Source organism: Pleurodeles waltl, chromosome 4_2 (genome assembly GCF_031143425.1).
Source record: "Pleurodeles waltl isolate 20211129_DDA chromosome 4_2, aPleWal1.hap1.20221129, whole genome shotgun sequence".
NCBI lineage: Eukaryota > Metazoa > Chordata > Amphibia > Caudata > Salamandridae > Pleurodeles > Pleurodeles waltl.
Genome location: NC_090443.1, coordinates 433,013,730 through 433,027,058, shown reverse-complemented (window position 1 = coordinate 433,027,058; position 13,329 = coordinate 433,013,730).

Below are 13,329 nucleotides of genomic sequence, written 5' to 3'. Positions count from 1 at the left end.
CCCGGGGGGGACGTTTCACCAGCGATCGGTATGCTCTCTCCACCACAACCATGTCTGAAATAGTTTGGCGACCCAACAGCTGAATGAGCAGGAGCTCAATATATTTCTCCATGTTGTCAATGGAAGTGGATTCTGCAATACCCACTACGTGCAGATTGTTCCGTCGGGAGCAGGCCTCCAAATCTTCAACTTTCATCTGCGAAGCTGCTAGCATCTTGTCCATGGCAGATTGGTTGGATGTCAGAGTTGTACGGTCATCTTCCCTATCCGATATGAGTCTCTGTCAAGTCGCTCCGCATGTTTATCAAGCCTTTCAGTCATTCTATCCATCCTGAAGAACAGCAAATTGATTTTGCCATCGATTGTGCCCAAGCTTTTCTGCATAGCTGCTGGTATCTGCTTCAGTTCTGGCTCTGCTTCTATATTAGGGGGGTCTGCATTAGGGCCCGGGGCATCTAGTTGCTCCTCCTGTGCTTTATTGGCTCTGCGTTGATTGAAATGGAGCTTGGGCTGGTTCTCGTCACTTTTGCCATGATTGCCGGGGGGCTAGGCGTCTCTGCAACCGTTGAGGCAAGAGAGAGCAACTACCGGTGTGTTATTGTGAGGGCCTGGCTAGTGCTTCCTCACATCAGTAGGCTGCTCAACCGGCAGTAGCTAACTCCAGATGCCCCTCTCGGATTTTGCTCCACTCTTCTTGGGACGCTCCACGTCCTCTCAACCCTCCTCCTGTCTCTGCCGCATGTTCCGTTTGGGCCTGCTCACCGGCAGGGGTGCGTCCAGCAACACCCTGGACTGCATCAAGTGGGTCCTTCCTCCGCTCCAGCAGGCCGCTTCAGCATTGTTTTTGTCTCTCAAGGGGTAGACCAGCCCAGTCCTGGAGGAAGACCCCCCTTCCCCCAATTCCTAGCCAGCTCACATATCCAGGGCCGCCTCGTGCACCCCGGATCCACTGAGGCACTTACTAGTCCCTCCCGTTTGAATCGCGGCTGGGACTCGCCCTCTCTAGACCTTTCTCTGGGTCTCCGCACCTCGTACCTCGGGCCCCAGCGGCCACAGGATCTTCAAAGAAGCGTTGGTTTGCCCCTCGTGTGCGGGGGTCTCCAGGGGTGCACAACACAGGGGATATACGGTGTTACAGGCTGCAGGACCATGCTCGGATGGATGGTGACCAGCTGAGCTCGGTTACTACGTGGCCACCTTGATATCGGGCAAGCTCCACGCCCCCATTTTTACCACTTATATCTGACCTACCTCACACCCATGCACATCCACTGCATGTTCCCTGCGATTGTTCCCAAATGCCCACGTTGCCCACAGCTGGAAGCGAACTCCCATTATATGGTATTGACCAATTATTGGACAATTTTGCACCGCAGGGTTATTGTTACTGTCAGAATTAACTGGACAGACATTAAACATCAACCCCCAGCAACATATTCTAAGGATCCTAATGCACACACCTAAGAATAAATATGTCTAAAAATGTATCAATATAGCATTTGTGCTTACAAAACGCCATATACCAATGGCTTTGAAATTCCTTGTGTCCCCCCCACCCCATACAATTTTGTCTGAGAGACATGTCCAAATGGACAACCACAGAGGTCACGGTTTGGTATTTGCTAACACATTGACATGGGGGAACACTGCACTAGGATGCGTGGGACACATACCTGGAAAAACTGGGAGTGAAGACTGACAACAGACCACTTTGAGTGACTGCAATCTCTCCCATCCATGCGACTGCTGAAACAATGACAAAGCCCCCCCCACACTTTGACAACATAGAGCAGGGGTCTTAAACTGGGGGGTGGGCTTCTGTAGAGGGATCTCAAGTGATCCAAGGGGGACGCAGGATGTGGCCAAATGAAGCATCATGTTAATAACTGGGCTTTGTTTAAGCTGAGAAATATGAGTAGTCAACGGCTTCGTAGTGGGCCATCACTAACATGGTGTCAAAAGGGAATGAACTCCAAATACTCTTCAAAAGCCCCACCCTCACTTCTAATAATCATGCTGTGAATACTTTTACATATTAATAAAGCCTGAAGAATAGTATTTTGGCATCACATATTTGATTTCAATTTGAAAACAGTAACAGAACTTAATTGCAATGTTTAAATATGTGTAGACATATTTAAACGTTGCCAATTTAATAGAATAATTGTGAAAAATTGGGAGGGGGCCCCATGTTTTTTTTATTTTTACAGGAGGGAGCGCGGCATTAAAACGTTTGAAAACCACTGACATAGAGGTAGCATCATACCATGCCTGGCCCACGGCTCCGTTCAAAGATTTTATACCACCATCCTCCTTCACACTGCACTGGTATGCCCCACACCACGACAGTCCTCAGGAAAGCTGTGAAGTTTGGTACCTCCCCTGTAGGAGATGCTGGAATAGCTCCATGAACACATTATTATACAGTTTAAGCCCCTGTTGGGCACTACTTCAGGTTATTAATAATGAACTCTTTTTGACTGACCTACACGTAGTCCATATTTATCAGAGGGATACATCAAAACAAATTGGGTTGTTCACAAAGCCACTGGAAGGTAAATGTTGCCATAAAAACAACCTGCATTTTACCCATGGCCTAGCTATATTCAACAAACAACTGTGTTGATGTATCCAGTGTATCTGCTCTATTTTTTGTAACATGTATGCTTTATACTTCAATAAAGAATCACTGTTGAAAGAACAGAGTTGAAAACATCTCTTATCCAGGATGGCCAGGAAGAAGCAAAGTACTCCATTCACTCTTGCTTGGACACCACTGACTGTCTGGGTAGAACAATTGGGACCAGCGTGGTGCTTCGGGATCATGCCTGGATGTGAATTGTCAAGACTTTTGAGCATTGAACTGGAGGTCAGGACTCCTGCACACCTTTGTGCTTCTACCTCTCCTGCCCAATGTACTGAAAAGGGCCAAGAATGATTGTGCTCAAGTCGTCCTAGTGGCCCTGGACTGGGCGAGGATAGTGTGGTGCCCATAACTTCTGACCTTGAGCACTTTTCCTCCGATCTGGCTGCCCCTTTGGGAGGACCTTCTGTCCCAACTGCAGGACTGGGACTTGCACAATCTACACCTCCATGTGTGGACAATGAATGGTAGCAGATGATGGCTTTTGATCTTCCTCCTGAATTGATTGGTGCCATCTTGGCAGACAGGCATCCATCTACCAAATCTATTTATGCAGGAGTCTGAGTGAAGTTTGCTATTTCTGAACCGTTGATTATAAAGTTGTCTGATGTTCTCTTGTTTTTCTCTCATTGGCCATCAAAGCTTTGCTGTGGCTGTAGTTAAATGTTATCTTTCCGCTCTATCAGTCTTCATATGTTTGCCTGATATGCCTATTCATTTTCAAAGCAACTGTTGTAATGGTTTCTTGAAGGGGCTGATCCACATGTTCCCACCAACACCTTTTGTGGTACCGCCATTGGACCTTAATTTGATTCATACCTACCTGATGTGCATTCCCTTTGGACCGATGCACAGCTGCACTCTCCGCCAGCTGACCATCAAGGCAGCATTTCTTGTCATCATAACATCTGCCAAGCAAGTCAGCAAGTAATAGGCTTTGTATGTACATCAAGCATGTACCTCATTCTTCCTCAAACATATCTCACTGTCCCTGGACAAACTGGTCCTCCACACAAAAGTGGCATTCATGCTAAAGGTAGTCATGCCCTTCTGCACAGGGCAATCCATCGACTTGCCAGTCGTCTATGCTCTTCCTTACCCCTCCTACGAGAAAGAAACATGGAATGGCCCTTAGTTTCTATATAGATCAAACCAAAGACCACCAACTTTTTGTCAGTTTCTCTGGAGTAAAAATTGTCAAAGTGATACAAAAGGGAAACCTCTCCCAATTGATTGTGTTATGTATTAAAATTTGCTATGGGCTGGCCAAGAAGCAGTCCCTGTAAAGCTTGCACACTCATTCCACCAGAGCAAAGGCTGTGACCACTGCGCTTGCCAAACTGTGCCATTTCTAGACCTTGTTGGCATTCCACCACACTTTAATGAAGCATCACAGACAGCAGTTCACCCAATCTGTCCTGCAGGATTTCTTAGTCTTAACCATTCCACAGGCCCACAACGTGGGGAGGCACAGCCTTGGTTTCTATTCACAAGGTGAGGAAAATGTATCTGATAGAGACATGCAGCTGCAAATTGCTTACCTTTGAATTTCCCAGGCGTCAGACTGGATCTGGAAGATTTTTACAGGAGCAGTATCGGTAGGTGGCATCGATTGACTCTGAGTGGTGTCATCCTCGCTTGAAGTGATGTTGTGGTCACCAATATAGGCGCCACGTCAGCCCCCTGATGTCAGTTCTTTTTCTTCTGGGCCAGTTAGTGCTGATGCAGGATACCCCTCTGTCATTTTTGGCAGGCTTTTTTGATGTTTTTTCGAATTCTTTTTAGAGTTGCCTCCTGGCTTTGTGGAGTATGTTGGAGCAAAGAAAGGTTGGGCAGCATAGAAATAAACCATTTATTACTGGGACGTTCTCTGCATTAAAACCTGCTACACACTGGCCAAAAAGCAGCCTCCTGAGGGCTTAAGGGCTATATTCCACCAGAGCTACAGCTGAGACCACTGTGTTGGCAAATGGAGTACCAGTCTTAGACATCTGCCAGGCAGCAACATGGGCTTTCCTACACACGTTTAGAAAACACTACCTGGACAGTCAGGTCTGCAGGGATGGCCATTTCAGCTGTTCGGTCCTGCAGGACTTCTTAGATTAGAATTTGCCCACAGCCCACTGCAGGGGACTGTATTGCTTGAGAATCTATTCAAAGGTAAGAAATCTGTGGCTGGATGGCTCTCTCAGAAGAATGTTACTTACCTTTGGTAACATTATCTGGCAGATAATAACTAGCTACAGATTCCTTACCGACCCACCCATCCTCCCCGCAGTACGGCCAGATTTCTAGGGCTAAGGATACTCCCTTTCAGGGCCCTAGTTTTGACACACCAATGTCAGTGCACTTCAAGACTCTACACACTCCTGATGTGGAAAGTCATGAAAAAGTAACTGATGTCAGCATGCTGAGGTGGCTCCTATGTAGGTGATCGCGACCTCACCTCCGGCACAGACGATGACACCACATGGAGCCATTTGGCATCACCTACTGGCACACAAGGCTATTGCACAAACACAAATCTACCAGATCCAGTCTGATGCCTGGGAAATTCATAGGGAAGGAATCTGCAGATAGATAATGTGTCTACCAGATAAAGTTTTACCGAATGTAAATAACTTGTTCATTTGGAAGTATCTATCAGAAGTACAAGGCACTTACCTTCAATAATGCTTTTTGTGCTGGAGACTCTATCTAACCTCAGCTTTCTCACAAACCTATCCTCCTCTTCATCTGTGTAATGGCTTGGGACAGTTCATTAATAACGTTGCAATTTAGAGGTCTTCGCCCTGGTCTAATTAATTTCTATGGGCGTTTCTGATGGCATGGACAGAGATCATAAAAGATCGGCGCACAGAGGTGGCACAAATACAGTGGCTCAGATGTCACATCTGGGGAGGGACTAATCCAACATCGAGCTGCACAGCAACACCCACTGACACGCAAGGTAATTGCTGTTACAATTCTCCAGATCCAGTGTGGGGCCTGGAGGATTTTTTAAAACATATTATATTGATTTTGAAGTTTAGGCTAAAAACAAGGACTCCGAGGGCAACAAATAACCAATTACAAACAACTGAAAAGTCCAAGGAAATGGCACATGTGTGCACAACCATATCCTCCGATCCCCCGACCACCCTCTACCAATCGAAAAGGGTGTGAATCCAGGAATACAATTCAATACCTCACAATCACCCTGGCCACTCTCAACTCCTAGACGCCCTGATTTCATCATCAAGCACAGAAAACATTGGTCGGATAGGTTCCAGTTCCATACCCTACAATCTGCCCATGCCTGCCAGATCTTCGGGTGTTTCTGGGGGCATCCTCTAGTGTCATATACTGCCACCTCCATCCCCATACAATGGTCCATACTATACTGTACTTCCATACTGCCAGCGATGGAGGTGTCGCTGCCTTCCAATCTTGTGTTATGTTCTGCTTAGCAAGAGTTAGGCCTAAATATAAGAGTGACAGTTTGCTACCTAAGTCATTGGCAGGGCATAGAAGAGTAAGTTTAGGGTGTAAGAGGAATGTCCAGGCAAGAACCCTGCCCAAGCAGGCCGTCACTCCACACCAGAATTTCTGTAGAGCCAGACAGCTGCATATTGTCTGTAAAAATGTACCGCCCTCTAAGCCACACTGGAGACAGGTCGGAGATGCTATCACACCCATGCACCATAGTCTTTGTCACATATAATATATTCTATGGATATATTTGAGTTGAATGAGCTGAAGTAGAACCACTATCGGGCCTTTACCTGGCATCTCCATCACCTTTGTCCAGTCCTTGTTCTCAAGATCTCCAACATTTGCCTCCCAGGGAGTCCGGAGGGCCCGGAATGCATCAAATTGATTAGATTCGAGTGTTTGGCATATCTGTGCAATCATGTGGTCCCCCAGGTAGCCCAAGAGTATTTAATCCTATAGTGGATTGAACTTAGGACCTCTAGGTCTGCTGTGTAAAGATTCAGAGCATGGCCAAACTAGACATAGGTATGAAATTGACTAAAATGCAGTTGATCGTCAGTTTGGAGAGTTTGAAAGGACTTTAAATCTGTTTTATGCATTACAGCTCCCAATATAGAAATGCCAGTGAGGTCCCATTGACAGAACCCCTGCAATGAATCTACCTGCAAAGCTGCCTACCCCTCCATAGAGGTGAACATTCGGTTGATTTATTTCACCACCCCATCTTTTGGAGGGAGGAGCCCTCCAACAGATGGAGGGAGGAGTGCCATAGGTTGAAGACCAACCTTGTCGCTGGGGGAAGGCCTTTCCTGTCTCCACACCCAAACCAGTGCGTAAGAATACAAGTATCTACCTCCACCCACTTCTCAGATGCAGAGGCGGGATTGTCCTGGATACCATACCCCCAGTCATTAATTACCAATGAATGTGAGGCCTGGTAATAAGATTCAATATCTGCTGTGACAATTCCCCCACAGTAGGTCGACTAAAAACACTAGCTTAGTGCGGTACGTGTGGTCCTCCCATCCCAGAGGAACGTACTAAGGATAGTGTTCAGTCGACGGAGCCATTGTCGCTGAATATTGGAAGGGTAGTTCTGTAGCTGATAAAGAAATGGAGGCAGCCGGTGATTTAGACAACTTGATGCAAAGGCCCAGTGCTTAATTTGTAAATAAAAACGTGCCAGTGCCCAAAGCCCTCCTCTTACACGCGGCTGCTGCAATTAAATTCCGGAACACGGAATACTGAGGTGGCGCAATCCTGAAGCCATCTCGTGCCTCTTCAATCTATATAAAGCCACTCCGCACCCCTTCAGCTCACTCTTGTAGCTTTCTACTTTCTCCCTTTGTGACACTTTTTCGTTTTTCCCTTCCTCCGTCTTTCCCATATGTGTATTTTGCTCACAGCAAATGCTTGAGGCAGAAGAATAAGCCCCGGCACTCAAAAATAAGTGCCGGTGCTCAGCACCGGAAACAACAAGCACAAATTAAGCCCTGCAAAGGCCCGATGTCTCCCCAAAGACACATAGGATCTGCAGAACATGGGGACCGGATTCTGCCAGGGTGGACAGGAAGAAAACGACATTGTCTGCGTACATCGCTATTTTATCTGTTGAGCCTCCCTCCCTTCTAATCCCCATACCTGGGCATCCATTCTGACCCACACTGCCAGGGGCTCCATAGCAAGAGCAAACAGCAGGGGGGACGGGGACAACCCTGCTGCCTCCCACACTGCATAGGAAATGGAGCCGATTTAGCACCAGCCACTCAGACTGAAGTTAAATTAGAATACAACAATTTAAGATAAGAGCATAATCGGGGACTGAAAGGGCCTGGAGGAATTTAGAAGGTGGGGAATCTGCTGTTAGATAGAGTTTTTACCGGTAAAAGCATCACCAAAGGTAACTAACTGTAACTAACATGTTCTTTAAATGCATTATGGTTCTGGCCATAATGAAAGGTCCAGTTCCCCTTTGGCACGATTCTCTTCTGGGAGGCTTGACAATTGCTGGATGTTGGTCCAGGAATGTGCTCCGCATGGTAGCTCAGACATCTAATCTCTGCTCTGAGAAGCCCAGTTGAATGTTATCTAGTATCCTGACATGTTTATTTTGCTTTACCATGCATGGCAATCATGTGTGCACACTGGCCCAGTTGATCATGTTCGTTGTCAGATCCTTAGCATATCACTGTGGTCTGGAGGGGCATAGCAAGTGTACCCTCAAGCTGTCTAGAAATTACTGTCTGTGTCCTGGGACATGCACATTACATCCAGAGTGGATGCACAATGTGGTACTGTTAGCAGGGCTCCATGTTAAATGCGAGTCTGTTTGACCAGAACAGGGGGTTCCGTGTTGGATGACCACTAGTAAAACATAGCACATGCTGGAGGTAGTGGTTTAGACTCTCCATACAAGGATTTCTTGGATGGGGGGAACATGCCCATACACTGAAGTGTAACAGGAGGCAGGAAACAGGGTTCCTTAAGAAATGTAGCAGTCAATATTTGGTGGAAGGCCCGCATAGTGATCTGTCTCAAAGCAATGCCATCAAGGCTGATAGTAGGGAGGCAGAGGTGCGTCAGCTGATTCTTTTTGGGCATAAAGGGAATCTTTCCAGCGGGCCCTGTCCTTTTGCCTAATCCCAACTGCTGCTGCAAAACATTGGTTTTGACAGCCAGGTGCAACTCTTCGGCAGTGACTGGTTCTTACTACGCCAACCGGCATGGTCACCAAGAATAGAAAAGACTGGTGCTGACCTTGCGGATAAAAATATTTTGCCACGTTATGCCAGCCTCTGGTAGCACCATTTGGGAGCAAATTCAATATTTTAAGATTTCTGTAAATATGGGGTTTCGCCAGAATACATGGATGAATGGACGAGAATGCTCATGCTTCACCCATGTAATGCCTTCACATCACAAGAGAACACAAGGCAGTGCTATGGGGTTTTGCGTGGCTTTGTAAATGCCAAAAGTGAGGAAACCCCATCAAAAAATATTAGTAAATCTGAGCCAGAGTCTCTGCAATGTTGCATTACTGGCTCGAGGAGCTATCATGCTTCGGGCCCTAGTGGGAAGCCAAGGCCCAACCCAAGCCAAACCTTTCTTTAAATTTGCGACACTCCCAGTGAAGATGGCAAGTATCCCCCATTCTTTTCCACCACCTTCATAAGCTGTCCTTGAATTAATAGGGTGACTGGCACAGTGACATTCCCAGCCGTGGTTCGCTGATTGTTTGCCATTGCTTACTACAGCACAGCAGAGGGCAAAGGGGAGGTCAGATCGGGTAAACGCCAGCACAGATTTGGTAGAACACTGAGGATTTCACAGCAGAGGCTCAGGAAATAAAGAACATGCAGGATTTCATGTCCACTTATGACCAAACACAATTATCAGGGAACCACCATTTTTTGAAAGCACACAGTCTCCATCACATCGTTCACCATTCAAGCAGTCTCCCGAGCCGAAACACAAAATCCTTATGTAACACAGAACACAACTTGAAACTTCAATGCAGTTGTACTGGTAATTCAGATCCGGTTCAAATGGGCGCGCAGAGGTTGCCCTGGGCTAATTTGTTTTTACTTATGTGCACATTTCACCTGCTAAAACGTGAGTAACACTGTGCACGAAAAACCCGATTTGCAGATTGGAACAGGTTGCTTATGGTGAATACTGCATTGTGCCCCATTCTGAGATGTGGACTTCAGAATACAATGATAACAGTGCAACAGGAAAGGAAATTGCAGTGCGTGGTATTTCTTAGGAAAGTGTTACTGCTCTCAATTTACCTGTACCCTCTTGAAGGGAGTGCCCAGTTTTTCAGGGAAGTGACTGTCAGGTAATTTTCCCCCTCAAGGGTATAAGTTTAAAGGCCTGGGCCCCCTGAAACTAGATTCTCCTACTGTCAAATTTCAGCTCTTCCATTGCCTGCTGTGAGGGAGCAGTAACCCCACTGCTCCATGAGAGGGGCTACACTTTGAATGTAGCACTTAGATTATATCAATCATCATTCCTATTAAATGGCAAAAAGATATGATCATTGCAACATAAATTAGGTGACAACATCAGAACACTGGACTTTACAAATTCTATAGTCAAGCAGAACACTGGAGTTCACATGCAGCTCATCTCCTTAGCTTGTGAACCAACCCAGACCATGAGAAAAACATCTACCTTTTCTACAGTGAGAGGTATATGCTCTCAACAACCATGGGTTGTGAAACCAGCTCCCAAACACGAATACTGGCAACACAGTTTCCTCCATAGGTATAATGACCTGCCAAAACGTGATTCAATATCAATTGTATTGTACTGCAGTTCCGTTTAAGTAGCTCTTCATAAAAGGCCAACATGTTTTGACAGACATATAGCATACAATTCTGTTGTTTGTGCTTGTTTGGAAGCATTTGTGTTTGCAGTGTGGTCTATGGTGAAAACGTTTTGGTGTCATTTGTGGTGATCATTGCTGTGTTCCTAAATGGCTTCTTTAGAAGTGGTGATATATTTGTCCGTCAGCCAATTAGTACATAATCTCTGCTGTTTAGGCAGGCTCGCTTGAATCCAGTGGCACAGTGAGCAAGAGACTCTCATTTGGGCATACCCTGGCCACTTATGGCGACTTTAACAACAGAAAAGGATGATGGACGGACTGCTGAAACTTTTGAAACACTCACCCCCAGTCCAAAGTTCAGGCCAAGGACTACTACAAGGATCAGGACCAAGAAGGCTGTGAACTGGCCTCGTAGTGCCAAAGGGACAACAACCTTAGGCCTGGAGCCAGGAGTATCAAGCGGAGCAAAAATCAGGAGCTGGAGGTAGAAGCATTAGGGTGAGGAAGATCTGGAGGATCAAGATAGCCAGAGCCAAGAAGTCAAAGGGGACTGAACCTGGAGAATCAGGAGGACCAATAGCAAAATAACTAGCATTGAAAGGACCCAAACAAAGAGAACCACGACCAAGAGGCCCAGGACAACTGGGTGCTGTGCCAGAAGGGTCATGATGGCAAGACAGGGCCAAGAGGACCAGGGTAATCAAAACCAGGAGAACAAGGACTAAAAGGGCCAGCATAGGAGTACTGGGACACAAGATTCCAGGCTGACAAAAGAGATCAGCAAGAACAGGAGCTGATGTACCAGAATTCAGATGAACAGAGTATTGGGGAACAGAAGGACCAGGTCAAGGACAAGAGGTTCAAGAGAAGGAACAGGAAGGGTTTGGAGAAGGGGATGGGTCTGGAAGGTCAAGAATGGCTACGAGGGCTAGGACCAAAGTGACTAGGCACAAAATCCTGACAAAAAGAGAATCAGAAGCAAAAGGATCAAACTAAGTGGTTACAAAAACAGAATGAGAAGGACTTTGAGGGCCAGGGCTAGCGACAGAATGAAGAATACTAGGAAAACAGGACCTGGAGGATCAGGAGCAAATGACCAGACACCAAAGCAAGAAGGAGAACAGCTAAGAAGACTAGGGCAAGGCACACTAGAACAAAGGGTTCGACCATAATCAAGGGCACCAGAAAAAGAAACACCCAGAGGTCCACAATAATCCATTCCTGGCATACCAGGCCAAGGAGGACCAAGGTGACGAGGGAAAGGAAGGCTAGGACAAGTGGGGAAGGAATCACATGAACCAGAGTGCCAAAGCCAAAGGCTAGAAACACAATGACCAGAACAAGGAGGATCAGGACTAAGTGAATGAGTTAGTGCAGAACCAGGATAACAAGAAGCAGAAGGACCTAGAGAACCAGGACCAGAAGTATCATGACCAGATGGACAAGGACTAGAATAACCACTTACATTAGGAACAGGTGGACTAGAGCAAGTAAGATAGGGACCAGATAGGAGGAGGATTAGGTTGGCTAGAAGGACAATGATAGATAGGAAGGGGGTTAGGAGGACCAGAAGAGCCCAAACCAATGGGACCCGAACTTGGATTATCAAGTAGAGCAGGAGGACCAGGGCCTAGGTTAGCAGGACTATGGCGGTGAGCACCTTGTGGTCCACAATAATAAGAGCCAGGAAGACCAAGAGGATCAAAACAGAATTACGATGTCCAGGCCTAGCCCAAGAGGACCAAGACCAAGGATACAGAACCCAGTGGACTAAAAAGCTGGGGGCCTGAAAGATCAGGTTTGCCTAACGTATGAGGATTAGGAGTGCCAGATCCATGAGGGTCAGTACTAGAGGGCCAGGAAGAGAAGGATCCTGCAGAATAGCAGGGTCATGGTGAGGAGGGGAGGGTCAGTAGGACCAGGGCATAGGAGACAAGGACCTGGAATTCTAAGAAGGGCCAATATATGGATGGCCCAGGACCACGAACTACCAGGGCCAGAAAGGACTAGAACCAGGAGTACAAGACTGATAGGGGGGCCATAGCCAGACTGATGAACAGGAGGACTTGGAACAGTTTCCAGACCAGATGACATAAAAAGACCTTAGAAGAAAGACCATGCAGAGGCATAGACATATGTGATCCTTGCTCAGATGTATCAGGATATGCCTCTTGTACATAACTCTTACTCATACATTTTATGCTATCATCCCGTGGAATCCCCACCTTTTCCCAGCCCACTTATAGAACTAGTGGTACATATTTGCTGAAAAATCAGAGTATGCGAAGGTGAATAAAAATCTAGGACCGTTACACTTTAAGCTATGAGTGATAGCAAATGCTGTCAGGATGCTGCTAGTCAGAAGGCAGATGGACTGTAATTCAGCAGAAGGGTTTAAAGGTGAATGAGTTTAAAGGATTGTGGTTTATGGAGGATAACAGAAAGGGTCTGAGAAACTCAGGTGTTGAAGCCAGCAAAAAGGGTCAGTGGTTAACAAAGGGCATCCAAGGGTTATGGCATTCAGCAAAAAGGAGCTCAGGATCATAAGAAATCTCTGAGAAGCAGTGGAGGGCATTAGGAAGTCAGCATATAGATGGGCCCAGAATGGCTACAGAGGGACTCTGAGAAACAAAGGGCTCTGATTGTCAGCTGTATTCCTACTGTGAACCAAGGCCCGAAGTGGTAGCTTCAACACCAAATAAGTGGTCTACGAAATTCTAATGGCAAGTTGAAGAGTCGTGGGCATACATATGTAGTAAAGGTGTTTATAAGTCCAGAAAAGAGACTTTGAGATTTTAAGGCTGATGAAGAACGGGTTGGAAAGCCTATGAGGTCAGGAGAGATCATGCAGAAGATAGTGCAGAAGTGTTCCGGGGAA